Below are 17753 nucleotides of genomic sequence, written 5' to 3' on the forward strand. Positions count from 1 at the left end.
AATTCCCCTAGGTAATCTTTCACCTTCTCAATGTTCTTTTACTCTTCATCTCCAAAGCTCAACTACACACATCACTGAAACAATTGGAGCTTTCCAGTTCCATATAACAGACAAACCCTCTATCAATACAGGCAAACTTAAAAACGTTAGCAGTAATTATTGCTTAGGAAGACACTTACCCTGTATTTCACTCCATCCTTGGTTACCTTCCCCTTGCTCGTCAGACTCTCCTCCCAGGCCCTCTTCTTGTTTACTTATACCCAGCCCCGAAAATAACAGTGAAAGGTTGCTCGTAGATACTCAACGTTTTCTCATACACCATGAAAATCGAACCTCCCCCTCTACGCAGTTACCGCATCAGTCCCCATTACAACCTCTGACGGCTGCCGCCCTAGCTGGATCCCTAGGAGTCGGGGTACAAGACACCCCTTTCAGCACTCCCTCTCACCTTTTTACTTTGCATCTCCAGTTTTGCCTTGCACAAGGTCTTCCTCTGTAGATCCTCTACCTACATGTGTCTACCTGCTAATTGGACAGGCACATGCACACTAGTTTTCCTTACTCCCAAAATTCAATGTGCAAATGGGACTGAAGAGCTCCCTGTTCCCCTCATGACACTGACATGACAAAAAAAGAGTTATTACACTAATTCCCTTGCTGGTTGGTTTAGGACTTTCTGCCTCCACTATTGCTCTCGGTACTGGAATAGCAGGCATTTCAACCTCTGTCACGACCTTCCGACCTTCTATAGCCTCTCTAATGACTTATATGCTAGCATCACAGACATATCACAAACTGAAAGGACACAAAGATAGATGTGTACCCGCCCCCCCCGCTACACCCTTTGTTCTGCTCTCTAATCTTTGCACATACCAGAGATTTCATAAGTTCTGTGAGTACCTGTTTTTCTGCACGTACCAGAGATTTTGTTTTGCACATACCAGAGATTTCGTAAGTTCTGTGAGTACCTGTTTTTCTGCACGTACCAGAGATTTTGTAAGTTCTGAGGCAAGGTCACAAGACGTGTTTAAGTAAGATAAACTCTTGCTGACATAAACCTGCTCTCCCGCCTCAAAGGTTGAACTGAAATATCAGAAATGGCGGGAACCAATCATAGTTAGCCAAATCGCCTTGTTCAAACACTAGCCAATCATATATCTGATTTGTATAATAACTCTATGCCCACTTTTCTTAGACTATATAACACTGCTCGGAGCTCAGTGGGGGAGCTCTCCTGCCCGTCTCGTTTCGTGAGCAAGTGAGAGTTCCAGGTTCAAACCTGTAATAAAGATCCTTGCTGCTTAGCTTTGACTCTGGACTCTGGTGGTCTTCTTCGGGGAATAAACGGTCTGGGCATAACAAAACTTTATCAGTCCTCCTGGCCCAAGTTGACTCTTTAGCTGCAGTTGTCTTCCAAAACCAAGGCCTTGACTTACTCACTGCTAAAAAAGGAAGCCTCTGTATATTCTTAAATGAAGAGTGTTGTTTTTACCTAAATCAATCTGGCCTGGTGTATGACAACATAAAAAAACTTAGAGCCTAAAAATTCACCAACCAAGCAAGTAATTACGCTGAACCCCTTAGGCTCTCTCTAATTAGGTGTCCTAGATCCTCCCAATTCTTAATCCTTTAATACCTGTTTTTTCTCCTTCTTTTATTCAGACCTTGTGTCTTCCGTTTAGTTTTTCTTTTTTGTTTTTTTGGTTTTTTTTGAGATGGAGTCTCGCTCTGTTGCCCAGGCTGGAGTGCAGTGGCCGGATCTCAGCTCACTGCAAGCTCCACCTCCTGGGTTCACGCCATTCTCCTGCCTCAGCCTCCCGAGTAGCTGGGACTACAGGCGCCCGCCACCTCGCCCGGCTAGTTTTTTGTATTTTTTTTAGTAGAGACGGGGTTTCACCGTGTTAGCCAGGATGGTCTCGATCTCCTGACCTCGTGATCCGCCCGTCTCGGCCTCCCAAAGTGCTGGGATTACAGGCTTGAGCCACCGCGCCCGGCCTTAGTTTTTCATTTCATACAAAACCGCATCCAGGCCATCACCAATCATTCTATAGACAAATGCTCCTTCTAACGACCCCACAATATCGCCTCTCACCACAAAATCTTCCTTCAGCTTAATCTCTCCTACTCTAGGTTCCCACACTGCCCCTAATCCTGCTTGAAGCAGCCCTGAGAAACATCGCCCATTATCTCTCCATACCAACCCCCAAAAATTTCTGCCACCCCAACACTTCAACACTATTTTGTTTTATTTTTCTTATTAATATAAGAAGGCAGTAATGTCAGGCCTCTGAGCCCAAGCCAAGCCATCGCACCCCCTGTGACTTTCATGGATAGGTCCGGATGGCCTGAAGTAACTGAAGAATCACAAAAGAAGTGAAAATGCCCTGCCCCTGCCTTAACTGATGACATTCCACCACAAAATAAATGAAAATGGTCGGTCCTTGCCTTAACTGATGACATTACTTTGTGAAATTCCTTTTCCTGGCTCAAAAGCTCCCCCACTGAGCACCTTGTGACCCTCCCTCCCTCGCCCGCCAGAGAACAACCCCCTTTGACTGTAATTTTCCTTTACCTACCCAAATCCTATAAAACGGCTCCACCTCTATCTCCCTTCGCTGACTCTCTTTTCAGACTCAGCCCGCCTGCACCCAGGTGATTAAAAAGCTTCATTGCTCACACAAAGTCTGTTTGGTGGTCTCTTCACATGGACGTGCATGACAACTGTCACCCCCACTTTTTAAAAATAAATAAATAAATTTCCTGTTCTTTATCCAGATTCATCTAAAGCACCTCTTCTTTATGAAGCTTGGCATTTGACTATTCTTTCTGTGTTATCTTTGCACATACTTTCCTCCAAAATAGCGTTTACCTCAATAAATCCATTCATCTTTATCCCTGGACTATAAAATCTTGCACACAAAAGTAGTAATTTTTATGCTAGTATCCCTAGCATCTAGTATCTTTCCTGGCACACATAAGGAATAAACATAAATGAATGAACCAATTGTGGTAGATAAAAGAAGGAACATAGTAAGATTAGGCTTTGGGATTCATTACTGCCCAGAAGAGTCTACAAAGGAAAGCATTAGGAGGAATTGCAATAGGAATTATAAATTGAATTTAATCACTTTTCCATACTTACTCAACAACATCTAGTGGAATCAAGAACAATTAAAAAATTAATAGAGAGTTCCTGCTGTCAAATTAACATTACAGCGCAAATGAAAGAGGCAAAATTGGCATGCTTTGAACAAAACTGTTTCTTCTAAATTACACAGTCAGACAAATCTATAAAAAGCAATAAATAGGTTATCAAAGTCTTCTCTTTAGAATATAAGTTTATTTGGAATCCTTTTTTCTTTTCTGGAGAATTTCGGCTGTAAGTATTCATATCCCTTTCTTTAATCTTTTTTCCTATTTTTGGCCTTTTTAAAGCCTCTTTTCTTTTATTCTTGTTTGAGCCTCTATTCTTCTTTGCCACCTCCTCTGCTCTTTTCTGTTTAACACCCTTGGAAATCTCAAGACCCTACTGTTTGAGATGTGATTGATGTGGAATGAGTCATTACCGTCTCTCACCCAGACCATTACAATAACCTCCTAAATAATCTCCGCTCCTTTCTCTCCCTTTGGAGAGGAAAGATTATTATTATTTTGTATTATTATTCAAAATGTTTGTATGTCTTTGTTAGGGTTTCCCTCCTCCCTGTGGGAGAATTGTGCTCTTGTCTTTTGATGTCGCACTTGACCCCATGATTTCCTCTGGTCAATGAAATGTGATTAGAAGTAACTCAGGGCACTTTTGAGCAGAAGGTTTAAGAGCCAGCACCTGGTTCACTCTGTCTTTTTTCCCTTTGCTATGAGACTGGCAAGGTTCCAGATAGCAACTGTTCCAGCAGCCAGGGTCCTGGAGGGAAGTCAACAAGAAGCAGAGCCACAGATAAGCCACAGATAAGCTTATGTAATGGAGGTAAGGAAACAATTTTTTATACTTTGCTTTTTAAATCTCTGAAATGTGTGTTGTGTGCTATCACAGTATAATTTAGTCTACACTGATACGTTATCCCTCCCCACCCCCCACTATTTTCTCAACACAGTAGCCAGAGTAAGCCTTTTAACATTGTAAACTAGATTATGCAATTTATCTTATTTGGACTTTGAATGCTCCCCTATTCCGCAAGAGTTAAACAGTCTTTCAATGGCTGAGGAAACCCTGCCTATGTGCCATCTCACTCCCTCCTTAGCCCTCTCAACTCAATTACTGAGTATCAAGCACTTAGGCCTTCTTGTTCTTTCTTAAATTAACTCCTCTCCTAGGTTTCACCTGCGTGCTTGTGAAGAGACCACCAAACAGGCTTTATGTAAGCAACAAGGCTGTTTATTTCACCTGGGTGCAGGCGGGCTGAGTCCGAAAAGAGAGTCAGTGAAGGGACATAGGGGTGGGGCCGTTTTATAAGATTTGGGTAGTGGAAAATGACAGTCAAAGGGAGTCGTTCTCTGGCTGGCAGGGGTGGGGGTCACAAGGTGCTCTGTGGGGGAGCTTTTGAGCCAGGATGAGCCAGGAGAAGGAATTTCACAAGGTAATGTCATCAGTTAAGGCAGGGACCGGCCATTTTCACTTGTTTTGTGGTGGAATGTCCTCAGTTAAGGCAGAAACCCGCCATTTTCACTTCTTTTGTGATTCTTCACTTGCTTCGGGCCATCTGGACATCTGGATGTATACGTGCAGGTAACAGGGGATATGATGGCTTACCTTGGGTTCAGAGGCCTCACATTAGGAACTTCACATTTACTGTTTCCTCTTCCCTCTGGCTAACACCCTCACTTGCTTCAAGTCTTCACCCAGGTGTTACTTTCTCAGTGACTCCTACCTTGACCACCCTATTTAAAATTGCAACCTATTAACCAACTGCTCCCCCACTGCCTGCATATTTCATATCTCCTTTGGCCTAATTCACACTTTTCTTCGTTCCTTCTCTCAACTTTGAACATACTATGCAATCTATGTAACTATTTACATTTAGTTTTTATTGTCTGTGAACACTCAACAGACAGCTTTGTGAAGTCAAGGATCTTTCTGTTCACACAATAGTGAACTAGTGTAGTGGCTGATATATAGTAAGCATTATTTGGTGATAAGCATTGGACCAAAAAAAATTTCTATCCGGTTCCTATCCAAGAGACTACCAGTATAGATAGAGAGTAGAAAAGAGAGTTTTACTGGAAATATCAGCTTACAAACTGGGGAGATAGTCTCTGGCTTTAACTGAAACTGTTCTCTCTGAAGAAGATAGAGAAGGTTACAGGTTTTATGAAAAGGAGAAATGTTATATATTGCTCTTTGAGAAATTTCATTGGCACTAGTAAGGTTTTGAGAAGTTGGCAAGCTTTGATTGGTAAATGACAGCCACAACCCTGGGCAAAACTAGTCTGAGAGTTGCAGCAGATTGTTTCAGTGGTCATTAGATAAAACCGGTTTTAGGCAGTTTCAGCTTCCAAGCTTGCAGAAAATTATATTTGTGGAGGAATGTTAAGTGCCCTGAGTGCTCCTCCACCCGCCCCCTGCTGGCTTCTTGACTGTTGGTTGCATGTGACAAGAATGACCCAATTCATATGATCAACTTTCAAATATTAATTACTTTTTTCCTAATTACTTCAGCTTACCTGTGAAGTCCTAGTCTATAAATCTTCATGAAAATAAATGTGCTACACTAGAGACTGGACCTAAAGCCAGAAAACATGGTGCATATTTGGTATTCAGTGGTCTGAGGGCCACTGACTCCACAAGAGCCCTAGAAACAATAGGTAGAAGTAAAGTTTGCATTTGGTTTTTCAGCTCCTTTTCTGGGTGTTTTGTTTGTTTGTTTGAATAAAAGAGGGTAGAATTATAATTACTCAGGTGAACAAACATAGAGATCATATTTGATTTCTCTTATTCTACACAAGACAAAATAAAGGAAATAAAAACATTAAGTAACTTTCCTGTTGTCCTTCTTCCCTTCACTCTAACCCAAGTGTAAACAAAATGAGTCAAGGAGAAGGGATAGAAGACCCACGTGGGGAAACTGACAAACCCAATCATGGCCTCTCTTGTACTAAAGATTATGGATCTTAAGGCATAGAGTGCAAGAAAGCTTAGAAGTAGATGAAAAACTAAAGCCTTGGTATTCGGTTGTATTGGACTTCTTACTACAAGAAAAAAATAGTTTGATGGAGCTAGTTTAAAGGATGGTGATAAAAAAGAATTAAGCTGTGCTTAAATCCTATTTAATCCAACTCAATCTTAATATGGTTATGTTATTATTGTTTAAAAGTATTTTTATATGTGCCTAATTCTGTTTAATGATGACTTCCTAACTGGTCTTTGGAAGTTCAAAGATCAATGCACCTTGATTTTATAGATGTTATTTTAATATTAAATACATCGCTCTTTAATGAATATCTTGTGTAGTTATAGGGCTATATTTTTCTTAATTTTGTCTGGTATTTAATAATCTTATGTGAGGCATTAGAAAGTATCTTTTAAATTATTTGATCATAAATTTTGTTTTATTTATTACCTTTGTAGAGTTAACTCCAAATCAGGTTATTTAAAATCCTAGGGCAGGTCGAATATTAGACTTTCCCCCTATTAAAAGAAAAACTTTAGATAAATTAAATTTAACAGTGTTTAAATAAGCAAAGAATGATTAGCAAGTTAGGCAGTCCCTAGAACCGGAATAGATAGGGTCAGAGCAATTCTGAGGCAGCCATATGACTGGATAACATTTGTGCAGAGAAAAAGGAATGTGACATACAAAAAAAAAAAAAAAAAAGGAAATGAAGTACAGAAACAGTTGGATTGGCTTACAGTTTGGTGTTTGCCTTATTTGAATATGGTTTGAACAGTTGTATGCTTGTGATTGTTCCAAACTTGGCCACTGTAATTACACATCCAGTTAGGTTATAGTTCACTATGTATGGAGAAACCTTTAGACTCAAATTAAAGTGTGTAAGGAGGCAACTGTAGGCTAAACTTAACACTTTAAGCAGATTAATTTTACAGTGTCAATTGCCACAACAGTGCCTTGGGCTTTAAAGGGACTATTTTTGAAAATTAAGAAAATGTCTCTGAAAAAACAAACTTACTTTTAGAGATACAAGTGTTCAATTATAAAAGCTTCTGGTTGAATGTATGATATGGTTTGGCTGTGTCCCCACCTACAATCTCATCTCGAATTGTAATATTACCCATGTATCAGGGACTGGACCAGGTGGAGATAATTGAATCCGGGGGCGGTTTCCTTCATACTGTTCTCATGATAGTGAGTGAGCTCTCACAAGATCTGATGGATTTACAAAGGGCTTTCCCTTTCACCCAGCTCTCATTTTCTCTCCTGCCACCCTGTGAAGAGGTGCCTTCTGTCATGATTGTAAGTTTCTTGAGGCCTCCCCAGACATGCTGAACTGTGAGTCAATTAAACCTTTTTCCTTTATAAATTACCCAGTCTCTAGTATATATATATTAGCAATGTGAGAACAGACAAATACCATATGGATGAAATATGTTATCCAGTCAGTTCCACCCCGGTATTTCTGCAATGGCACTTCTAGGCCCCAGGGAAACCAGTCATAGATGATATAAAAATTCAGAAAATTAATATTTTTGTTCAAGAGAAACTCATAACTTAGCTTTGCAAGCCATTCTTTAACATAGAATCAGGGACACTTCATATTTAAACTGTTTTTGTTTGTTAAGAAAACTGGAAATGTTCTTACTATGGTTAATGATAACCTCTTATATTTGTCAAGTATTTTGTAAAGCAAAGAACAATTTTACATCCATTACTGGGATTTGTTTCATAACAACCAGATAGAGAATGGTTGTTTTGTAATTTACCTGAGGACTAACAGGAACACAGGGCTTCTGCTTTTTCGTAAACTTTACTATTTTGATGGAAAGTTAAGTGGTTATCCCAAGTCCTGCATTTGGGAAAACACCACAAAATTCTGTTCTCTCAACCGTGAAATGTGAGTACATCTAAAAATATTAAAGTATACTTTATTTTGCTTTAGAAATTCTGCCATCTAATATCAGGCTGAAGGATAAAACTCAATTCGAATATTTCAATTACCTCAGGCCCTTGGCTGACATAAGAGTTGAACTGTATTTGCTTTCCAAAATACCTTCAATACAAAGTCATCTGTTTGGATCTTTCCTTCCATAAAGTTATAATTTAGATGAAGTTTTCTTTGATTTACTTAATCTTGCTCTATGTAATTTTTACTCTAGTTAGTTAATGCTTTTTGAATATCATTATTTAATTCATTGGCTGTTTCTACATAAAACTTACTCTCAAGCAAAATTTTACAAAAGTATTAAAAAATATGTAAAATATAATGAGACTTAGTATGTTAGCTCTCTCAGTGATATTTGCAATTACTCTTAAGATAAATAAATTTCAGATATCCACTAAAAGCCTTACCTCTAAGACCTGGAACAAGACAAAGGTGTCTCCTTTTGCCAGTTTTATTCAACATAACACCAGAAGTCCTGGCCAGAGCAATTAGGCAAGAGAAAGAAAGGGCATCCAAATTGGAAAGGAAGAAGTCCAATTAACCTTGTTCACAGACAACATGATCCTATATTTAGAAAAACCTAAAGACTCCACCAAAAAACTGTTAGAAATAGTAAACTAATTCAGTAAAGTTTCAGGATACAAAATCAACATATAAAAATTAGTAGCATTTCTATATTCTAACACTGAACCATTTGAAAAAGAAATTGAGAAACTAATCCTATTTACAATAACTATTAAAAACTATTAATAACTGTTAAAAACATCTAGGAATAAATTTAATCAAAGAAGTGAAAGATCTCTATAATAAAAACTATAAAACCCTGATTAAAAAAATTGAAGAGGACACACACACACACAAAATGAAAATAAATGCCATGCTCATGGACTGAAAAAAATAAGATGGTTAAAATGTCCATACTATCCAAAGTTATCTGCAGATTCAATGCAATTCATTTCAAAATACTAATGACATTATTCACACAAATAGAAAAGCAATTCTAAAGTGTGTATGGAACAGCAAAAAACCTAAGTAGCCAAAGCAATCCTGAGCCAAAAGAAAACTGGTGACATCACACTATCAGACTTCAAACTATACTACAAGGCTATACTAACCAAAGAAGCATGGTACTGACATAAAAATAGACACGTAACCAAGGAAACAGAATAGATAACCCTGATAAATATATACAGAAGAATGAAACATATATAGAAAAATGAAACTAGACCTTTATTTCTCACCATATACAGACATCAAATTAAAATGGACTAAAGACTTATGTAGCTATTTTTGATTAAAAATGAGTTAGATTTCAACATGTATTTACTTGATGTCCGTCATATGTTAACATATATATATAGAAAAAAAAAACACATCTTAGATAAAAAAGATCATTTTATAGAAAAAAGTAGAAAATCATATGTTAGTATAAACATAAATAAATATTTCAAAAATTGTACAATTAACATTTGACACTGATTACTTCAGAGATGTTGGAGAAAAGGAATTATTAGTTGATTAACTTTTTGAAATAACTGCATTAATTTTTTACAATAAAACAGCATTTCTTTTTACAATTAAAAATTCAATAAAATACAGGCACACAGAAAAGAGAATGACTTGTAATTTTTTTTATTAAGATGACGTTTGTTGACTGACATGAACGGGATGAGGGGAGTGTAAATGCCCCCATTCTGGCCATGACTAATTACTTCTCCCCATGCAGTTTGTAGGGAAAGCCTGTGGACAAGTGTGGCTGTTTTCTCTGCCTACCAGGGAAAGAGAATTCTGGTTTGCCCTAATCTCTCCTTTCAAGTCTTTCAGGGAAATCCTTGTTTGCCAGAAATGTTCTTTGCTGCTTTGTCAATTGAATTAGAAAGGAAACAGAATGTAGCACAAGGATTGAAAGATTTAGATTAGGGTGAGGTGTGTGGGTTTGAAGGAAAGAACATTTGGTATGAGAAGTCTGAGGCCAGCTGTATAATATGAGAAAAGAAGACAGAAGAGAGGGCATGTTAAAAATAACTCAATGACTAATATATCAACTTCAAACTGTTGGAGAGAAGCAAGTAATGACATTGAGGTAATTTGATTCTACTTTGGTTATTAGTCTTAAAACAAATGCAATACCCCAAGAGTGCTCTGAAAAGAGAGCATGTGAGTTATGTCTCTAATATCTTAAGATAATGTTTTTCTTAGTTTTGTCTTTGGCCCAAATTGGCCAAGTTGTTGCATTGCAGACAACTTATATAAGATGTAGTTTTAGTCAGTTTTGCATGGTAAGTCTGCTTAACAAACAACCCAACAATGCCAGTGATTTAAAACAAGAGCCATTGTCTTACTCACAGGTCTGGCAGTTGGCTTGGGTGGCTTTCTTCAGTCTGCAACTCAGATTCATATCTGCTCCACATGTCTCTCATTCTAGGACCCAGGCAAAATCTTCTGATGATAGATGGCAGAAGCACAAAAGCACAAGGCAAACCCTTTGAGCTAATTTAAAGCCTCTGATTTGATGCACCACAGATTATATTCACTCACATATGTTTGGCCAAAACAAATCATATAGCTAAACCCATATTTGGAGAGACACAGGAGTTCACTTCAACAGAAAAGCATTACAAAGCCGCTTGGAAAAGGGCATGAATGAATAATTCTATTATAAGGAGAGCGTGGACAGCTGATAATAGTGATCCATGTTGGGGCTGGATCACAGGGAGCACTTTCTTAAACTAGGTAGGCCTAAAAAGTTCCAGTCCTAACTCTAAATAAAGACTGCTCTCTATCTTGTTTTCAAATTCCCCTTCTATAACATCAAATCTTTACTTGGGTTTTACCACAATGATGGTAACAGAGAAATGGAATAGAAAGAAATGGAGCGAAAACATGATAAGCCAAGTATTCTACTTTGAAAACAGATCTACTACTTAGCATTTCTGTCCCACGGACAGAGGGAGTTAGGCTGATGACTGTGTCCATGTGAAATCTGGTGCCGCACTGTGACTCTACCTATTATTTGTGTGTGCTCCAGTCAGTGTAGTAGAAAATAATCCATAGCAACTTCTTATGGGGGCAAAACAGGGAGATAAGGAAGGGAAAGAAGCTCCAAACTTTCTTCCCTGCCTAACAAATACACTGCAGAAGACATCTATCATTTCTGGCCTGCTCAACTTTCATGTTTACTTCTGGCAAAAGCATTCTTGCTTTTTCCATTTACACGCTATGTGTTTTGAATGAGGTGGAGTTGAACCCTGCTCTGTGAGTGGCCTTGTGACCAGGCTTAAGCAAACAAATTCCAAGGATTAATTTAGGGGGTGAGTAGATGATCCAATCAGAGTTTTGAGGGTTAGATTCTAGGATTTTTCTTGGAACTGCTGAAGACAATATCCTTCTACCTGACCCACTGGAATTGCTCTTAGGATGATTTATAAGCTGTATGGTGTAGGCAGCTATCTTTCTACCTTGTAGAGGGAGCTAAGAATTTAACCAAGCCATAGCAATGTAGAAAACGTAATGGCACAAACAAGAAAGTTTTTTTGACATTGTTTTATTTTCTGTAGCTGGCCAGTCCTAAAATTACTCCTCAACTTTCAAGTTATATGAGTCAAAAAATGTACAGTTTTAATCAATTAATTTTGCTTGTTTTTTTTCTGTCATTTGCTACCAAATTACTTCCTGAATAGTTAATGTTAATATCTACATTTTATCTAGTTGATGTTGGTATCTAGACAAGTTTTGTATAGAAGATGATTAAAATAAATATGAAGGTACGCACAACTGAGAAGAAAATTTCCTACAAATTCATGATTTTATTTTTAGTGTTTTTTTTCTACAATTCATTCCTACCCTTCTCTGTGCCCTGTGAAATTTGTTTGTTGAATGTTCTTATGTGAATAGAAAGTTCATTATTGCCACTAATTAGACATGGCAAAATGATTCAAATACAAACCACTGTCCCAAAAAGTTGTATTTAGAATAATTTTTTAAAAGAACATAAGAGGTCCATGCAAAAGTAATTGCTGTTTTGGCATTTTAATTGCAAAAGACACAATTATTTTTGAACCAACCTAATATAGAGGTAATTATATAACAAATATTCCCTGTGATCAAAAGATATTATGGAAGGTGACAAAAGCATTTTTTCTCAAAGAGGTATTGATACTTATGTGCAGATTTGGGCCATCAGAGGGCCTGAGTTTTAACCTGCTTCATAACGTTGGGGAAAATCACTCAGCTTTCTGGCCAACAGTATCATCTAAAAATCAGGGGCCTGAATTAAACCACTTCTAAAACTGCCTGTCTCTTTAAAATGCTATATGCTCTGCCATATTGCTCACATTAGTTTCGCTTTATTATTTTTTATTGTTTTTAGAGACAGGAACTCACTCTGTTGCCCAGGCTGGAGTGCAGTGTCATGATCATAGCTCACTGTAACCTTGAACTTCTGGGCTCAAGCGATCCACCTGTGTCAACATCCCGAGTAGCTAGGATTACAGGCATATGTCACCATGCCTGGCTAATTTTTATGTTTTTTATTTTGGTAGATATAGGGTCTTGCTCTATTGCCCAGGCTGGCCTCAAACTCCCGACCTCAAGCGATTTTCCTGCCTCTGTACCCCAGCTCACTGGGATTATAGGCATGAGCCACTGTACCCACCCTAGTTTCACTTTAAATGGCATCTTTTCCTAAATAAATGGAATATTACCTTTATATATTTATGTATGTCTATAGTGTCTATAGAGTAAAATGTGTCCTTGATTTTACTTTTGCAGAAATAATTCCATTCTTAAGCATACGGAACCAAGTAAGGAAATCAAAGAATGACACAGTGGCTTAATTTGTGTAATCTCAATTTTGTCTCCTAAGTAGAAGAGAGTGGAGATAATACTGACCAATTCACTATGCATAATGCATCTTGTAAATCGGTGGTTCATGCTGACACACTTATAGTATTTATCTGAGGGAAGAAGAAAAACATTATTATGCAATGGGTTGATGCCCCAATAATCATATTCTCAAGTATTTCAAGTGCTTAATTATAAACTAAACACTGAAACCATACTACCTACATAGAGGTGACTTCCTCTGGGACCAATACAAATTTATATTGTTATTGAACAAACTGGAGAACTTTGAAAAGTGGATTACCAAGAGATTTCTTAAGAACTAATTTTCTATACTGGATTAGTGAAGTTTCTTGTGGTTTATTAATTTGTATCCCCTTTAGAAATCTTTTTATTTATCTTATTACTTACCTTTGCTTGAAAAATCCTCACGAATCTTTGAGCTAAAAGAAAAATAAGAGGATTTTCAAGGTTTTTTTGTTGCCTAATTCAATAAAAATTGAAGATAAGAAAATGCTATTAACATAGTTTCAAGGGTGATTTTATTCTTGTACAAACTCAATGAGTATTAAAATATACACAAATTGTTAAAATATTTAGATAAATATAGGAGCAAATTATCCTTCATAAACAGGAAGCCTGATGAAATAAACATTACTAATTTATATTTATTTGTTTCAAAAAGGACTTGAAGCAGCTTACAATATGTGTAAGGAAAATGGCTAAAGCAAATAGCTGAGAAATTAAGTAAAGAAAAAATAAGAATAGGAAGATAACAAAAGCAGGGATTCATAGAACACAGGCAGAAATGCACATCAGAGGCCCTACTGGTTACTAGAAATATGCCACTTTCAGCTCTAATTCACTTAAGTCAGATAAAAGTGAGGATCATGATCCAGTAGAAGATTCATCATGTTAGTAAGATAAATATAAACCTACTGTTACTCAGAAGATAGGAGTTTCTGGAACTGAGACTTGAATAAGAGTTCTCCTATGAAATCTTATGGGCAATACATGATATTAAAGGACACTTTGATATTAGAGACAACATCCTTCATTTGAAGCATCATAATTAAGCAATAATACATTTGATAAAACTTCTAAAAATATTATTTCTTTGAGTTGATTAATGGTATGAACTGGAGTGCAGTAAAAATAATCCTGCGAAGCCAATATAGTGTAGCTCATTTGTATTGATATATCATCAAGCTATTAAACACCATACATTAACTATTATTATGGTGATATTTTTGGAGAATGATATATATTTCATGTTATAGACAATAAGCTAAATGACTGTCTATTTTCTTAGTTATAGTGTATAAACTTCCATTTGTACCAGAGTGAGCTGGCTGCTATCTGGTATACAGTTAATTTCATAAAACACAAAGCATGCCAATTATCTGTTAGGCGGTTGTAACAATGAAAACTCCTGGATGCTTGTCTCATGAGGTCAAGTTCTATTATTGTGCAGAAAGCACTCAGGGGCAGAAGGACTTGATTACTGATATAGGCTGATGGGCCATTTTGTGTCCCCTACCCATCAGTAGCCCTCTTTAGAAGTAGATAAACAGATAGTCCATAAAACAATCTAGAAGATACTTTACTCCATAGGGCTCTGCTCATAAGAGCTGCATTAGCTTTATTAACTGTGACTTAAATCACACACACACACACACACACACACACACACACACATACATACACATGCAGTCTAATTACCATCAATCTCTTTGAAAGATTTAAATAAAAATGGAGACATGAAATTTTTTCTAAAAATGTAAATTAATCCAAGTAAACAGTGAGGGTATATACATACAGTATATGTATGTATACAGTACAATACAGTATTGCTTATAAGCTTCACATAGGTAAAAAGCAGAAAATACCAGAAGTGATGAAATATGATGGCTAGTCTATGAGTTCATCTCAATGGAATTGAAAGCTTAGAAGGGGTTTAAAAAATGAGCTGACAATATTTGCAGTGACAATCTTGATTTGAGTCTGGGAATTTAGAATATTTTTGGGTGATTGTTTGTCTATAGTTGTATTTCTTTCTATATGATCTCTATTTTTAAAAGTTTTTTTTTGCCAGGCGTGGTGCCTCACGTCTGCAATCCCAGCACTTTGGGAGGCTGAGGCGGACGGATCATGAGGTCAGGAGATCAAGACCATCCTGGCTAACACGGTGAAACCCCGTCTCTACTAAAAATATAACATATTAGACAGGTGTTGGGGTGGGCACCTGTAGTCCCAGCTACTGGGGAGGCTGAGGCAGGAGAATGGCGTGAACCCCAGAGGCGAAAGTTGCAGTGAGCCGAGATGGTGCCACTGCACTCCAACCTGGGCAACACAGTGAGACTCCATCTCAAAAAAAAAAAAGTTTTTGTTATAATTAACATATATTAATTTCACAATTAGGAACACTAATAATGACTGTGACTTCAAATTGCCCAACCTGAAAAATTTTAATAACATGATCAGATTTAGTGATGTCATTAATAAACTTATGGTTGTTTCTAGAAATTTTAGCCAAAATGATATAGAATTAGAGTATCTTTACCTCAGGGAAAGTCTGTGATTTTTATAGTAAAGAAGTAAAATATAGCATTTCCATTTCTCATATGAGATAAATGCAGTACATGTCTTAATACTGTTCATTAATCTCTTTTTGAATCTTTTATACTATGTCAGAGCAGAAGGAATTCATGATTGGTTGGTGAGCAGTGCTAAACTTATGAGAAGTAGAACTATTATTAGGCCCTGGAAAATGGGTAGAATTGAAAATGTTTCTTTCCCATGACCCCCTTCACCTTTGGAAACCCCATCTTTCAAACTCTATTTCCATTTTGGCACATTCTAGCTTCCTTGTGGTGGTTCGTTTGGGGATGTCAACTTGACTGGATAAAGGGATAGCTGGTAAAGCACTATTCATGCTCAATGCTTCAGTAGGCACTGAGCTTGCCCCTCTGCTGAAAGGGAAACCCAGGTGGCTTTGATTTTGATTGAAGATTGGGCTGCCCTAGATGTCTGTGAGAATACTTCCAGAGACTGGCATGTGAGTGGGTGGATTAAGGGAGAAGATATGCCCTCAAGTCGGGGGACAACAGCCCAGACAAAACAAAAAGGCAGAGGAGGGAGAATTTTTTTTTTTTCCTCTCCCAGAGATGAGAAGTCCTTCCTCTGCCCTTGGACATCAGAACTCCAGACATTCTGGCCTTTGGACTTGGAACTTACCATCAGCAATCCCTGGGGGTCTTGGAACTTTGGCTTCAGACTGAGAATTATACCATCAGCTTCCTTGGTTCTGAGGATTTGGGACTTGGCCTGAGCCAACTACCAGCTTTCCTCATTCTCCAGCTTGCAAGCAGCCTGTCATGGGACTTCTCAGCCTCCATGATCACATTAGCCCATTCCCCTACTAAACTTCTTTTTATCTGTATATCCTGTAGATTCTGTTTCTCTGGAGAACTCTTGCTAAAACCTTGAAATAACCTAAGTAGAGATAATAATTTTACTCCATTAGTCTGAGGATGGTGTTGCAAGATGGTGCCCACCCCAACTATCTGTTTCTATTTTGACATCACAAGGGGGATGAAACATGATGAATCAACAAATATTCTTAACCAAGTCATGGCAGTTCTATAAAAGAATTTAACACAATTATACTGACCAATAAATATGAAGTTTGCATTTTTATTTTGTGTAATTAAAATCTAGCTAAGTTGTTAAAACAGTTTATGTGAGGTGAAAGGTTTTTTTGTGTTTGTTTTTCTTAGTTTGCCTAATCACAATCTTTGAAATTTGTTTCTTTTTCTTTTTTTGTTGTTGTTTTTTAAGCATGAAATGAAGCAGCAGGTGTATTTTTCTCAGAAAGCTCATCATTTATTGGTCAATCTGTCTGTTTATAATCGGTACTTACTATTTTTGAGGGAGAGGTAGATGTAACAAAAATGTAACATAAAATCCTTCAGTGATTTTAGTTACACATTTGGATTGTCTGCAAGTCTTTAGGAGGAAATCTTTGGATACTTGAATGTGGGATGGGAATTGAGAGGCTTCTTACCATACTGGATTCCTCTTGGCCCAAGGCTGTTTACTCACTTAACAAAATTTGTTAGACATCCTAGGCTTCTAACTTACAAGGAATATGAGAATGCTTTAGGTAAAAGAAAATGAATTTTAAAAAATTAAGAAACTCTTCATGTTTTTATTTAAAATTTCCATTCTATAAATAAGCAATATTCTATAATTACATAGCCATAGTTTACAACTTATTGTTGACCGAGTTGGATATAATCTATTAATTCATAGCTCTCAGATTTGATGCTGGAGACAGAAAAAAAAAATGTTTTGGCAAATATTTATTCTATGTAGTATCATATAGCTAAAGGGAATATCTTGACACTATTAGAAGTATTTTTCAAAGGCTCACATCAATTTACATTACCAATGGCTTTTATTTCTGGCTGTGTTTAATTCATTGGTAATATAAGCTTGGGGAATTTACCTATACTTTGGGCAGGACATTGAACAGCCACAGGTATGAGGTGGGGATTCAAAGGAATCTCATCTAGATCTTATAGAGCAAACTAACCTCATCAGAAATCTGGGTTACATAAAAACAGTTGACTTGGGAAACAGCAAATCTCTAATGCCCACCAGAGTTCACATCAAGACCATTTTTGACTTGTATTAAATCATTCTGTCTTTTCTTATCCCCATGCTTAGTGGTTTATGAAATGGCTTTACTTTTAAGTAATTGCCTTTAATACCTAAGAATTATTTCTGTGAAATTGTCTTATACTGAATTCCTTGTAGTTAATTCTGAACCACCCTACTATCACCTCTCTTGT

At 37.2% G+C, this 17753-nt stretch overlaps 1 long non-coding RNA gene across 1 annotated transcript; it reads right to left on the reverse strand.

Annotated features, from left to right (window-relative positions):
* Nucleotides 1-12881: 12881 nt before the first annotated feature.
* LOC139357170 (uncharacterized) lies at nucleotides 12882-16272 on the reverse strand. Its single transcript, XR_011609910.1, has 3 exons — nucleotides 16135-16272; nucleotides 13309-13340; nucleotides 12882-13010 (listed from the first exon to the last, which is right to left on the reverse strand). It is a non-coding gene; the product is annotated as an uncharacterized lncRNA (long non-coding RNA).
* Between the last annotated feature and the right edge of the window lie 1481 nt (nucleotides 16273-17753).

The sequence above is a fragment of the Macaca nemestrina genome, chromosome 11 (assembly GCF_043159975.1).
Source record: "Macaca nemestrina isolate mMacNem1 chromosome 11, mMacNem.hap1, whole genome shotgun sequence".
NCBI lineage: Eukaryota > Metazoa > Chordata > Mammalia > Primates > Cercopithecidae > Macaca > Macaca nemestrina.